Raw genomic sequence first — 16068 nt, 5'->3', positions numbered from 1 at the left:
ACTCTGTTCCAACCATCATGACTTCTTGGCTTCTGTTAGAACATACTAAGAATGCTCTCATCTCAGGGTCCTTGCACAATGCCTGGAATGCTCTTTCACCAGACAGCTTAATTATTTCTTTTTCTTTATATCACTCAAAGCTTTGCTCAAATGTCACCTCTCAGTGAGGCTTATCCTTACATGTGCGAGTTTACATGATACCCTATCTTTTGCTTAGTCTAAGTTTCTTTGGCATGGCACAGGAACAACAAAGACTATGTTTTAAAGAATTACCTTCCCCAGACAGTTCTAGATTATATTTAACCAGTGAGAAGAACTCACATGAGATTTAGGAGACAGAAAAATGAGGTAACATGAATCTTTAAAAACAGTTGTATGTAGGATCTTGGACAAAGAAATTCAGAATAGCTCGTTCATGTTGGTAATGGCTTCAAATCAATACATTTAAAAAGGAGAGGTCAGGCAAAAAAAAAATCATTTTCAGATAACAAAATTTAGACAGATTACCACAAACTGACTTTTTGACAATGGAGTCTAAAGAATTCATTTCAAGAGAAAAGGTAAATAAAAAAATAATCACAGGACAGTCCAAAGGGAAAGAATGAATGGTTACTAAAAAGGTAAACACAGACATAAATAGTGATTGATATAAGATGATAACAATGATAAAATCCATGTATGTGATTAAAAAATCATACTTTGAGAATTAAGACACGAGCCACAGACTGAGAGAAAGTATTAGCAAACCACAAATCTGATAAAGGATAGGCACCAAAAATATGCAAAGAAGTCTTAAATCCCAACAAGAAGTAAACAAGCAATCTAACTAAAAAATTAAAAATTCACCAAAGTTCTGAATAGATACCTCATCAAAGAAGTCATACAGATGGCATACACGTATGAAAAAAAGCTCAACATCATAGATCATTAGGGAATTGCAAATTAAAACAACAATATACCACTACACACCTGTTAGAATGGCCAGAATCCAAAACACTGAAAACACCAAATGTTGGTAAGATTGTGAAACAAGAACTCTCATTCACTATTCATGGGAATGCAAAACAGTTCAGCCATTTTGGATGACAGCTTGGCATTTTTTTTTAACAAACTGAACAAACTCTTACCATATGATCCAGCAATCATGCTTACTTGGCATTTACCTAAATTAGTTGAAAACCTATGTACACAAAAACTGACATTCTAATGTTTTTAGCAGCATTATCCATAGCTGCCAAAACATGGAAGCAACCAAGATGTCTATCAGTAGGCAAATGGATAAACAAACTGTGGTATATCCTTACAGTGGAATATTATTCAGCAATTAAAAAAAAATGAGATGGTGGAATGAAAGTCATGGTCGTAACCCTAATGCATGTTGCTAAGTGAATGAAGCCAATCTGCAAAGGTTACATATTGTAGGATTCTAACTATACGACATTCTAGAAAAGACAAAACTATAGATACAGTAAAAAGATCAGTGGTTGCCCAGAGTTCAGGAACAAAGAGGGAAGAATCACTAGGTGGAGCATAGGGGCTTATAAGGCAGTGAATTTATCCTGCATGATACTATAATGGTAGATAGATGTCATTATACATTTGTCACAATCCATAGAACGTACAACACAATGAGTGAACCTTAATGCAAACTACAGACTTTAGTTAATAACAATGTATCAAAGTTGGCTCATCAACTTTAACAAATGTATCACCCTACTGCAAATTGTTAATAATAAGAGATAATGCATATGTATACAAGACTATTGAAGATAATTGTTCTAAGACATGTGAATGGGTATTTATGGCAATTCAGATAATTTTTCTTAAGTTTATTCATTTTGAGAGAGAAACTAAAGAAAAAGAGAACAGGCTGAACAACATTTAAAGAAAAAAATGACAGACTTTTTAACACTGATGAAATGCCATGCTAGAGATTTATAACAATTTTGAATGCCCAGCAAAATATAGGCAAAGAAAACCACACCTTGGGTCATCACAGAAAATCTATTAAAAATTAAACAAAAAGAAATTATTTTTTGAACTTTTTTTTTATGTTTTGTTTATTTTTGAGAGAGAGGGAGAGAGAGAGAGACAGATTGTGAGTAGGGGAGGGGAAGAGAGCAAGGGAGACAGGATCTGAAGCAGGCTCAAGGCTCTGAGCTGTTAGCACAGAGCTCGAGGTGGCATTCAAACTCGCAATCCGCGAGATCATGACCTGAGCTGAAGGCAGCCACTTAACGGACTGAGCCACCCCAGTCACCCCGGAAGTGTGGTAACAAATTCATTTCTTTAACAATAGAGAGTAAAAGCTAATCATAAAAAAAGATTGATAAATCCAATTATATGAAGATTTTCATCACAATGCACCATGAAGGAAATGAAAGAATTAAAAAAAAAAAACTTTACATTGTAAATCAAAGGGAACTCTTTTGCAATGTGGATAATAGGTAAGCAAGGACAGTTTGGAAAATAATTTGACAATCTCTTGTTAAATCGGGTGGTAATATATCCTATAAGCCACCGATGTCTTATACATTTATTTTAGAGAAATTCTGGCATATGAGCACCAAGGAACATGCACTGGAAAGTTCTTAGAAGGACAGTTTATTAAAGCAAATACTTGAAATAATAAACCTAAAAACTGTAAGCAAAATGTAACGGTAAATCATGGCAAATTATTTCATGGAATATTATCATGAAAAGTGAACTACAACCCAAAACAATAACAAAAATCTTATAAAGATACTTTTGAGGAAAAAAGTCCCAGTTTACAGACTATAGTTTGATGTCATTTGTATAAAGATCTAAAACAAGTTAAAAAAATACTTTATTTAAGATTCATACATATGTAATCACAATGTTTTTGAAAACAAAGTGGTAACTACACGGGTGCCTCAGTGGTTCAGTTGGTTAAGCATCTGACTTCAACTCAGGTCATATAACACATAAATGTGTTAAACGATGATGTTATTACTGCAAGGTTATTCCATATTGCAACTTATCCCTTATCAATGTATAATATCTTTTAATGCAGACAATAAATTGTTTGCTGATGAACAGTTTTACTATTTATGACATATGTTTCTGAACATTTCTTTTTTCGTCTGTAACCAAGACAACTCTGGCTTCAAATGATGCTTTATTTCATAGCTTCCAATACTTTTGGAGGATTTTATAAAGAAGCTGGAAAATAGTGCATGTTTTTATGGTAATTCAGTTATTTTATTTAACTCTAGGTAAGATTCCCTAGAAATATTTAAAAGGTAAAATCGTAGCCTTCTGTGGTATAAATCAGTGCCTAGGGCTAGATTTCATGCAGTTCATCTCTCACTGTCTGCCTTGTTGAATCATAATCTGAGTCCCTCTAATCAAGTACAGATCAAATCAGAGATTCTCCATACTACTTCATGGGAAAAATGACTCTTTTGGTGTCCCAAGACATATGTGCCTTATCAGGACAGATGCAAAACTTAAAATTGTTTATCACTGTTGAATGGTGATAGGAAGAATTTTGAATTAAAGATGTGAGTGAAAAAATAAGTAAATAAAGATGTGGCTAAGACAGCTTGTTTGTGTTTCTGGCTTAATGATTCAAACTGACTGTACATATACCAATGATTTTAATGTAATGCGTAAGTCTTCAGGTTTATTCATCTTGGGGTGAAATTTGGCTGATTTGCCCTAAATTTGGCTATTAATAAGAACATTTTTCTTACGTGTCTAAAATCCCCATTCTAATTCTATGCTTACTTTGTTCTGAAATGTTGTCTCACATCATCAAACATTTAATCCTGTACATAGGTTACACCACAGAGCAGATCAGCGCTTTTCAGAAGGATTCACCATAATTAAGGTAGTAGAAACATTTGGGGGTGTGGTCTCTTAAAACACATACATGCCTTCTCCATGTAGTTGCTTACACTGAAATTATTTCTGAAAATCAGAGGCATCATATCTTTATCACAAAGTTTGCTGTGGGAGCATAATAGACTTCAATTATCTACACATCTCTACTAGTCAGCTAAACACATTAAACTCACGCAAATGTGACGCTCAGAAGAGAGAGTGATTAATTCAGTTCAGCCAATGAAATCTTCATGGAAGAAGTAGCATTTAAATAGGGCTTTGAAGAGCAAGTAGGAGTTCATCAGATAGAGAAGCCCAAGCAGATAGATGGAATCTGAAAACAGCATAGCAAGTAATCGGCACGGTGGCTAAAATGATGAGATGCAAAAATGAAAACTAACATGTGGAATGCTTATCACACATTGAGCACTCGAAGTAGACTATAACAAATTTAACCCTCACAAAAATTCTAGGAGTTGTAAATTATTATTGCTCTTATCATTACTAACTTATTGATATGGAAACTATTCTTAGGAAAGTTAAGAAACCTGTTTGAGCAAAACACACAGAAAGTGATAACGATGAAATCTGTATCCAGGTCTGTATGACCCATTAGTCTTAGTTTTACCCATTAGTAATAACAATACTGAAGCAAGGAAGGACCTTAATGGTACCATCAAAAAGTTAGATTTTGATCCTGAAAAGTACAAAACAATCAAAGGTTCCTAAAGTACCTTAGGAGGCTAGAGAGATTGGAAGACCAGTTAGTAGCATAATGCGATAGCTCAGTAAAGCTCTGAATCAAGGAATTAAAAAGGGAACGGAGAAGACTGAGTCAAGAGGCATTTCAGAGGTAAAACCATAGAACTTAATGACCAGAACTTAGTGAAGAGGAGGAAGGAGTTCAAAATTTATACATTGGTGACTAAAAAGATAGCAAAGAAATTAACCAAGAAAGGGGGCAGAAAGGGGGGAAAATAATGAATCTGATTGTGGCAACTTGAACGCAAGGTGTCAGCAGTGCATCCCAATCTTCTTTGTGTGGCTATGAGCACATCTATGGACTGAGGTATCTTCTAGAATTTCTTCTGATGTTTTTACTAATCAGTTGCAATTCTACATTTTAGCAGAACTACTTTTTATCTTGATAGTACAATTGTTACAAAATAAATCATTTTGTAATAATTAAAAACAATATAAACACCTTGAGCTCATAGTTGTTCTAGAATTGTCTAAAGATTTATAGAATGTCAGTAGTCAACATTAATTTGATTTTAAGGCCATGGAGTCTCATATTTATGAGTCTCACATTATATAGATGGGATTTGACATTATGTCCAAAGTAATTATTAATACAGACTTCTAAGTAAAGTGGATCCACTATACTGGCCAATGACTTCAGATGGGTTTTACTGATATTGGTTTACTAAACTTACCCAAAGCTGGGTGTTTGGGTGGCTCAGTTGGTTAAGCATCCAACTTCGGTTCAGGTCATGATCTCGCTGTTCCTGAGTTTGAGCCCCGTGTGGGGCTCTGTGCTGACAGCTCAGAGCCTGGACCCTGTTTCAGATTCTGTGTCTCTCCCTCTCTCTGCCCCTCCCCTGCTCACAATCTCTCTCCCTCTCTCAAAAATAAATAAACATTAAAAAATATATAAATAAATTTACCCAAAGCTGTAACCCATGCCTGTTTTAGTCTATACGTTCAGAAGTTAATAATATAGTATGCATCCTAAGTCCATCACCAGAGTTGAAAAGAGTAAAAATTCAGGAAATCTTTACTCTAGTTACTAAAATCTAATGACTAACTGTCTTTCTTTCTCTGTCCTTTTGGGGCAATAGGCTAGTTATTTTCACCATCTGGGCAGAGCTTTTTGTCATTTAAATTTTTTATTTTAATGTTTACTTATTTTTGATGGGGGTAGGGGAAGAGAGAGGGAAACACAGAATCTGAAGCAGGCTCCAGGCTCTGAGCTGTCAGCACAGAGCCCGACACAGGGCTTGTACCCACAAACTGTGATAATGTGACCTGAACTGAAGTCAGACGTTTAACTGACTGAGCCACCCAGGCATTCCAGTTTTTTGTCATTTTAAAGCAAGAAATCTAAAAAAATGTTGACGAAAAATGTATTACAGATACCCTTTTTTTTTTTGCATTTTTATTTTGTCTATATGACTTTCTAAAAAAGGGTCCAAAAGACTAGTTTCAGAAAATAGGATTTGGAAGTTTGATAAAAGTCAGTCCATTAGAAACATCCTTTTATATATAATTCTACAACTTTATAAAAAAATGTAAAGGTTTTAATATCTTAAATGAATATCTCAACCAAAAATGATTTATGCATCAAAGAGTCAGGAAAGAAGGAACTGAGATTTTTTTTCTATAGTTGTCTCCATTGTGTACATTAAAATCTGTCCAAATATGCTCATCAAATAAGTGAAATGCATTCTCTTTGCTTTCTTTTGATTAATATCATAGTCTACTTCTTTGAATAATAAAAGCTATCTATTTCAATTCCCTGATCATAGCTACATATGTGATTTTTGCACTGAATCTTCAGAAGTTGTACCATTTAATTCAATTCTAGAGTAAAACTTATGCAAATATACTCTTTTGCTTTCTCTCCTAACCCATCCACCCATCCAGCCCGAGCTTTTCAATCTTGTACATTTCATTGAGACACTTATTAAATGCAAAGTTTTAGATTAATTTGCAGCTTCTCTTTTAATTTAATAGTTCTTCATTTTCTTTCTTTTTTTTTTTTTTTTTTTGAGTTAGGTTCTTTACAAATAGATGACATCCAAAGGAGGAACATGAGAATCCCTTGTCTTATTTGCCTGCCATGCTTTTCAACAAATGATCCATATTGTAATAATCAATAAAATAGGAATCCTGGGAAGATGGCAGTGCAGGAGGACGCTGGGCTCACCGCGTGTCCTGCTGATCTCTTAGATTCCACCTACACCTGCCTAAATAACCCAGAAAACCACCAGAAGACTAGCAGAACGGAGTTTCCAGAGCCAAGCGCAGATGAGAGGCCCATGGAACAGGGTAGGAAGGGCGGAGAGGCAGTGTGCGCTCCATGGACTGGCGGGAGGGAGCTGGGCGAAGGGGCGGCCCACCGGCCAAGCACATCCCCTGAGTCTGGCTTGCAAAAGCTGAGGGGCCAGACTGAGTGTGTTCCGACAGCAAGCGGGACTTGACATCTGGAAGGTTATAAGCTAATAAATCTAACCAAAGTTGTAAAAGATCTGTATGCTGAAAACTATAGAAAGCTTATGAAGGAAATTGAAGAAGATATAAAGAAATGGAAAAACATTCCGTGCTCATGGGTTGGAAGAATAAATATTGTCAAAATGTCAATACTACCCAAAGCTATCTACACATTCAATGCAATCCCAATCAAAATTGCACCAGCATTCTTCTCGAAACTAGAACAAGCAATCCTAAAATTCATATGGAACCACAAAAGGCCCCGAATAGCCAAAGTAATTTTGAAAAAGAAGACCAAAGCAGGAGGCATCACAATCCTAGAGTATAGCCTCTACTACAAAGCTGTAACCATCAAGACAGCATGGTATTGGCACAAAAACAGACACATAGACCAATGGAATAAAATAGAAACCCCAGAACTAGACCCACAAATGTATGGCCAACTCATCTTTGACAAAGCAGGAAAGAATATCCAATGGAAAAAAGACAGTCTCTTTAACAAATGGTGCTGGGAGAACTGGACAGCAACATGCAGAAGATTGAAACTAGACCACTTTCTCATAGCATTCATAAAAATAAACTCAAAATGGATAAAGGACCTGAATGTGAGACAGGAAACCATCAAAACCCTAGAGGAGAAAGCAGGGAAAGACCTCTCTGACCTCAGTCGTAGCAATTTCTTACTTGACACATCCCCAAAGGCAAGGGAATTAAAAGCAAAAATGAACTACTGGGACCTTATGAAAATAAGGTCTGTACAGCAAAGGAAACAACCAACAAAACTAAAAGGCAACCAACAGAATGGGAAAAGATATTTGCAAATGACATATCGGACAAAGGGCTAGTATCCAAAATCTATAAAGAGCTCACCAAACTCCACACCCGAAAAACAAATAACCCAGTGAAGAAATGGGCAGAAAACATGAAGAGACACTTCTCTAAAGAAGACATCCGGATGGCCAACAGGCACAGGAAAAGATGCTCAATGTTGCTCCTCATCAGGGAAATACAAATCAAAACCACACTCAGATATCACCTCATGCCAGTCAGAGTGGCCAAAATGAACAAATCAGGAGACTATAGATGCTGGAGAGGATGTGGAGAAACGGGAACCCTCTTGCACTGTTGGTGGGAATGCAAATTGGTGCAGCTACTCTGGAAAACAGTGTGGAGGTTCCTCAAAAAATTAAAAATAGACCTATCCTATGACCCAGCAATAGCACTGCTAGGAATTTACCCAAATGCAATTTACTGATGCATAAGGGCACTTGTACCCCAATGCTTATAGCAGCACTCTCAACAATAGCCAAATTATGGAAAGAGCCTAAATGTCCATCAACTAATGAATGGATAAAGAAATTGTGGTTTATATACACAATGGAGTACTACGTGGCAATGAGAAAGAATGAAATATGGCCCTTTGTAGCAACATGGATGGAACTTGAGAGTGTGATGCTAAGTGAAATAAGCCATACAGAGAAAGACAGATACCATATGGTTTCACTCTTATGTGGATCCTGAGAAACTTAACAGAAACCCATGGGGGAGGGGAAGGAAAAAAAAAAAAGAGGTTAGAGTGGAAGAGAGCCAAAGCATAAGAGACTCTTAAAAACTGAGAACAAACTGAGGGTTGATGGAGGGCGGGAGGGAGGGGTGGGTGGGTAATGGGTATTGAGGAGGGCACCTTTTGGGATGAGCACTGGGTGTTGTATGGAAACCAATTTGACAATAAACTTCATATATTGAAAAAAATCAATAAAATAAGTTCATCTGAGGTATCCTTTAAAGAGATTATAATGACTTATTTCCATTTTTTAATCTCATTTGTGTTTACTACTAAAAATTGCATAGTTTTGCTAGAGGAAACAACTTAAGATTTCCACAATTATTTTATCAGCGTTGGAGACAGTGAACCACATAACCTGGACTAGAATTCCTATAGAGAAGAAGAGTGACTTCTTAATTTGTTTTAAAGGAGGGGCACTCACCCAGGAGCTGAATGTATACTATGTAGGATCTAACTGTAAGTATCTGTGGAACCTGGAATAAATCACTTAGCTTCAGTCCCTGCACTTGTGAAACTGGGACATTAATCTCATAATTAATGGAAGACCCAATGAACTAATGTGTAATAATTAATATTCTGCATTAGCATAATGCCATTATCATTTGCTGCTTTCATCTCGTATGTGTTCTTATTACTTATTATTTTCATTTAAATTGAATTTTCAAAAAAACATTAAATGTATTTTTAAAAGGAAATTTTATATCACCACTATAATGGAAAACAAGGATGTTTTTCATAAATAACAGACAACCATAAAGTAAACACTGTGAAAACAAAGCAATGCTACAAACTCCTACCTAGGTATCTAAATATTGTGCCAGCCAAAGATTCTGAGCCTGAAGCTTTATATTTGTAAAATGAAAGAGAGATTATAAAGAAATTGTGATATTCACCAGATATGTCCTTTCTGAGCAGTAGGGAGGCCAGAGATAAAAACAAAGAGGAGTATCTTTGTCTCTCTGTAACACAATGTTATTTAACGTTAAGACCATAGACTATCTAATTATCTTCTGTAACAACAATTTTTTGTGCCCCATATTTTGTGAAATATTAAAATGATAAACACAAAATAATTAACACAGGACCTGCCAATACATTATGGCAATTATACAAACCTAAAATGGTAGTTTTACCAAATTAGAAACCTTCATCAATCCAATTAAATGGAGCAAATTCATACAGGTGAGGCCGACTACCAGAACAATTCATTTTTATTTTAACAAATTCTCTAATTACTTTCATAGGCCGATTATAGTATTTCTCTTTCAACCATTTGGTAAAATAAAATAAGGACAGACAGCACAAAGTTTCTAAATATATAAAAATACCACACCTCCATTCTGATGATGAGACAATCCACTGAATTTGTATTTTGATTATTGTTGTTTTCAGTTCTAAAATTTCCTTTTGATTGATCTTGGCTGATAACTTCAACTTCTTTGCTAAATCTTTCCTTTTTTTTTTTTTTTTTTCCTTTGGCTTCAAGCACGGTCTTAATTGTCCATTGAAGCAGTATTTTTGTTTACCATGCTTACTTTAAAATATTTATCAGAAACTTCTAATATTTCTATTATCTTGCTGCTAGCATTTATTGATTATCTTCTTTACCATTCACTTCAGATCCATCTGGCTCTCGGTATAACATGTGATTTTTGTTTAAAACCTAAACATTTCTGTAGTATGTTATGAGACAGCATGTTTGAGCCAGTGTTAAAGCAAAAATTGCACCAAGTTAAACAGGCAATAGAAGAGACAGACTAAAATACAGTCTAAACTCAACTGCAGTAAAGGAAGGACTCGGGAGTCTTTAAGAGCTGGGTTGGAGGTGGATCTTAGGCAGTGTGTGTTCACTATTCAGCTTTACACAAAAGTGAAGCAAACTTCCTGGAATCTTTCTAATAGGAGACTGCTGTACAATTTGGAGTGAGGTACCCATCTACCCACCTAAGTGAAATTTCTATCCACCCATAGAGACTGGGGGATAGGAGCTCTGTCTTCCTTGATGAGTAGATTTCAAAGGGATGGCTCCCAAAGTTGAGAATGACTGGCCCAGATTATTGAAAACAAATAAACAAACAAACAAAACAAAACAAACAAACAAAAACTGCAAGAAGCTTCTAAAAATATTTACATCTCAAAGGGGCAGAAGAAGATTTTGCAATTACAACTTTTCTCAAGTAAATGCTCTAAGGAAAGGATGGTCAGAGACCTAGAGGCAGGAAGAAACCTGTCACAAGTTGGGTCATGCTGAGGGAAATGTTGAGGCCATCCTTCTCACTGGCTTTTTCTGACATGGCCCTAGCAGGGCAAAAGGTAGGGGTCCCACTGAATTATTGCCTGGTGGAAACAGAAGTCTAGATTCCCCCAGACAGCTTCCTGACACTCACGGGGGTGGTGGCGGGGCAGGGGAATGGCTCTCCATCTCTGCTGAGCAGAGTGGGAGATTGTCTCCACATGTGGTCCACACTGACACAGCCCTTGGGGGTAGGACCAATTTGTTGATGCTTGCCGAGGTGCAAGTCCAGGTTTGCCATATGGACTCCATTGGCATTGCATAGTGTGGGGATCTGTTACCGCTCAGCAGGGATAAAAGTGCAGGCTCCCCACCTAGCTGTCCCTGACTCCAGCCTGGTGGCAGAGGAGGGAGCCTACTGACAGCCTGACAGGTACAAGTGTAGGCTATACATTCAGGCCTTGCTGACATAGGAGTGGAGCCAGATCTTTTGGTGCTGTATGGTTAAGTTGAGCATTGGTGGTCTAAAAATTCTTTCCTAGCCCTTTGGCTAGAGAGAGCAGGCTTTTGTTGGGCATTATCTGTGTCCATTGGTGTTCCCAGGTGGGTAATTTTTTAAACTCCAAGTGTGTGATATGAGGCAAAAGGAAAACCCAGGAACTCACCACCACCATGTTGTTTTGGGGTCCTTTTTGGGTTTCTAGCTGGTCTTTCTTCTTATCTCTACTTTTCTTTTTCTGTTTTCTGTTTCCTTTTTTTAATATAACGTCCAGGGCTTTTAATTGGAACAAAACTAAAGATTATTCAGGGGGAGAAATTGGAACACATATGTCTGCCCCATATTCCTGGAAGCCGAAATATAATATAATTTTTTTATGTTTTATTTTATATTTTAGAGAGAGAGACAGAGAGAGAGAGAGAGAGAGAGAGAGAGCGAGCAGGGGAGGGGCAAAGACACAGAGACAGAATCTGAAGCAGGCTCCAGGCTCTGAACTGTCAGCACAGAGCCCAACACAGGGCTCGAACTCATAAGCAGTGAGATCGTGACCTGAGCCAAAGTCGGACACTTAACTGACTGAGCCACCCAGGTGCTCCTAATATATTTTTATTTTATTAGTTCTTATTGTCTTCAACTAAACATGTTGGTTTAGAAGGCAAAACTACTTCTCTTCACTGACCTGAATTGTGCTGTTCCAAGCATCACGTAGTGTTTTTTTTTTTTCATAAATCCCAAATACTGTTCTTTAATGTATAAAAAATCCTTTCCTATATTCTTGATTTTATGTGACAAAATTTTAAGCTTGGCAAAATAGGCAAGATTTTATGACATAGTGTATAGGTCCCCAAATTTAACGCGCCCCTTATTGAACCTTTAACATTGGTCAAGTTGCTTTATTGCATCTAATTTATAATGCCTTATACAAACAACAAACAAAAAAGTAGTATTGAACTTACAAATTACTGAAAATATTAGACGTGATGATTCATGTGAATTTGTCAGCAAATTACATAGTAAATATAAATGCTAATATTATTATAATTATATAACTTGCCATGTTCTTTCCTTTGTGCCTTTAACTGTAAATGTTTTAAAATTAGACTGGATCTAAGAATGGAGAGGAAAGCTTCAGGAAGATTCAAGAGCATAGACAGCAGAATTAAATTTACATGCAAACTAAAAAAACATTGGCCTGGTGGAAGTGAGTTATTTATAAGAGTAGAAATGTATAACATAAACAGGCAATTAAAAAAAAAAAAAAGAAATCGGTCCCAGATTAAAGACTCCATGGACAAGAAAGAACTACCAACAACTCTTCCGCACATTAAAAACAAAGGGAAGTTTGAAATCTCCCCATACTAGAAGATAAAAATTCACAAATACTGGCCAAATTTCATTTTCTTACTGACATTTTTACCTTTGCAAATAGAGTCTCATCTGGTAAAAAGAAAAAAAAATGAGACAATGCTGTGGATGGAAGGTGGAGATAGTTTATAATTTTATGTATTTTAGTATTCTGAGCATTGAATCCTAATTATTTGTTTGTATGCCTATTTTTTAGAATATGAAAAATGATTATCTCAAAATTTAGAGCCTTTCTTTTTTTATACTTAGTACAGTGTCTGATGTGAAGAAAGAACTTAATGGATTTTTCTCCTGAATGAAATGTTTAAGAGCCTTCACACAATTTTATTTTTCAGCATTCCCAAAATGTCTTTTTTTTTTTCCTTAGTCACTGCACATTGTATTCCAGAAGTTTCTCACCACTCCCTTCATCGAGCCTTCCCTTTGGGCTTTAGCATGTCACTTGTAGAAACCCAGAGGCCAGTTTGTAAAACTTTTCTTCCTCTCTGATGATATGTACCTCCGGCCTCATTCTCTGGCTCCCCTCAGCTCTACGGGAATGGGGTTCAGCCTTTGCTCTTCGATCACCTGCACTGCATTGTCTATTGCCATCTTTCTCAGTTTCTTCTGATCTTTGTGCGGGAGTGGGACTCACTGAAGACTGGAGTTGGCACGAGTCACTACCCTGGCCCCTACCCTCAGATCCCTTTCAGCCCCTTCTCTTTCCTCTTCACTCTGTGAACACCGTTATGTAGACTGAGCAATGCACGTGGGGAAATGACAAAAACACAAGGCTCTCTTGCTGCTCCCTGCAGAGATTTTCGGGGACAGAGGGCTCTCCGCCTCATTCCTGCAAACATATTTCAATGCTCTTTCTCAGCGTGGCCAACGCAGAGCTTTGAAAAGACTCTCTGACATGTCTATCACACTCATGAAGATGAAAGTATGTCTTCTCCTCAGCCGGTGGTAGAGACCGCTCTGACAGAACCCAGCGGCCTTGGCCAGTGACACCACATACGGCGGCTTATGTCACAGCCGATGTGTCACCTGAGTCTCCTAATCATCAGGGCTTCCAGGGCCTTTTAAACTCCTTCTCTGAAGCCTGACACCGAACAAATAAGATGTCAACACTCCTGAATGCACTTAGCTAGAAATTGTCCTATACTCCAACGGAACTGTTCAGAAGCAAAAAAAAAAAAAAAAAAAACCTGTGTATAAAAAATGGGGGGTGGTTAAAAATCAGGCCACATGATATTAATCTAATATTCCACTTTGTATCTATAGAAAATATAGACGATGACTTCAGCACACCTACCTCATTGCTTAGATGACTGCATCTCACCTACACAGCACATACTTTCATGGGCTGGAGCAAGCAATGCAATCAAAGATTGAAGAAAGAGAGCGTGGGAATTTTACATAAGTTTTAAATTGTTAAATTTAAATTCCTTACATAGAAGTAGATAAGGCTGAGGTAGTGGAAACACATCTCTTCACGACAATCTCTCTCTTCCCCACATCCTATAATATTTTAAGCAGTAAAGTTTGAATAGTTCTTATTCACAGATTCTACTCTCTCTCATCCTCTTGTAATCCTCAATGTAGTGGAAAAGTCTTCAGGACGTATAAAAAGACAAGGGCACCGATGACCTTGGAATTGCCAAATCTATTGTAGTCACGATACTACGTGATCTCTCAAAATCATTTGTCACTGAAAATATTCCTTCCTTATTTAAAAAGGAGAAATTTAAGGGGCACCTGGTGGCTCAGTTGGCTAAGCGTACAACTCTTGATTTCAGCTCAGGGCGTGATTTCTCCGTTCATAAGATAAAGCCCTGTGTCATGCTCTTTGCTGAAAGTGTGGAGCCTGCTTAGGATTCTCTCTCTTCCTCTCTCTCTGCCCTTCCCCTGCTCGTTCTCTCTCTCTCTCTCAAAAATAAATAAATAAATAAACTTAAAAAATATTTTTTACAAAGGGAGAAATTTAAAACTGAAAACCAGATTACTGTAGTGAGAGTAAAATTCATTTTATTTTTCAAATTATTATTTAATAAATACATTCATTATTAAGGAGTAACATATACATCATCTGATGGGTGTCAATGAAAGACAACTGACATTTATTAATCACTCACTATAGGTCCAGAATTATCCTAGGAAGTGATAGATTATGTTTAAGCATAACTTCGAAGAATTTCTTCAGTCTTGACATGTCCATACATACCACAGTCCCATCGATACACGCATGTGGTATCTTCCTCTAGAGTCTGAGCTAGCCTTGTGGCTGTCTTTTGCCAACAGAATGTAGTGAAGAAGATGTACCACCAAATCTACACTTATGTCTCCAGAGGACTAATAGCCTCTGCTTTAATTTTTTGGGATCTAGCTGCTGTGCAAAGACGTTCAGATCAGACTACTGAATAATGAGAGAAAATATGCAGGCAGGCCCAGTCTGATAGCAGACATTCTATCTACCCCTACTAAAGTAGTGGGTATGTGACTAAAACTATCTGAGATCTTCCAGAATCAACTTTGCTCCCGGCTAGATGCAGCAGTCACTAAATAGCTAAGTGACCACAACCAACACGACATTGAGCAGTAGACGTATCCATCAGAGTCTTACTTTCTTATAAAATTGTGGGAAGTGGAAAATTATGGTTGTTTCAAGTAGCTAAGTGTTTAGTGATTATTTACTCAGTAATATGTAAATAAGATAGCTGTTGATATGTGGAAATGGCGTGCTACATGACAGAAACTTAAAATAAGTGGTCTTGGCTTATAACCAAGTGGTCCTGGGCTGGATGGGCAGTGAGGACACTGTTGGTAGAAGACTAAAGGAAAGAAAACCAGTGTTATTCCATTGATGGGAAAATTGGCAAAAGTGCTGACTGGGTTAGCATAAAATGTAGAAAATATATCTGAATAAGAAGGTACCCAGGCCGAATGTCTAAAGTGCCAGTTGACTTTCTTTACTGGGTATGATAAAATAGAAGATGGGTGATGAGCTAAAGGAGAAAATATTCCATTTTGAAACAAAATATAGAGGAAATATTCCTATCTGAGGACTTTCCAGGTTGCATTTTTTTTTTTTTTCTAATCCCAGCCTCAAAGTTAAAACAGCCTCAGGCAAAGATCAAATTCAGGGCACTGCCAGTTAAAAGATCAAATCCAGGGTGTTTTATAAGACCTCTTTTTAAAAGCTCAGAAGGACTTAAGGAGGTTTATCCTGTATTCCCCCAGCATGAAAAAAAAAAAAAAAAAAAAAAAAAACAACCCAAAACAAAACAAACTATTCTAAGAATATTAAAGCAATGTCCAGTACAACCATGGCTTGCAGCCAAAAGTTGAGAAGGGCTTATCTTGAAG

The sequence above is a fragment of the Leopardus geoffroyi genome, chromosome D1 (genome assembly GCF_018350155.1).
Source record: "Leopardus geoffroyi isolate Oge1 chromosome D1, O.geoffroyi_Oge1_pat1.0, whole genome shotgun sequence".
NCBI lineage: Eukaryota > Metazoa > Chordata > Mammalia > Carnivora > Felidae > Leopardus > Leopardus geoffroyi.
Note: the sequence above shows the minus strand (reverse complement) of the source record.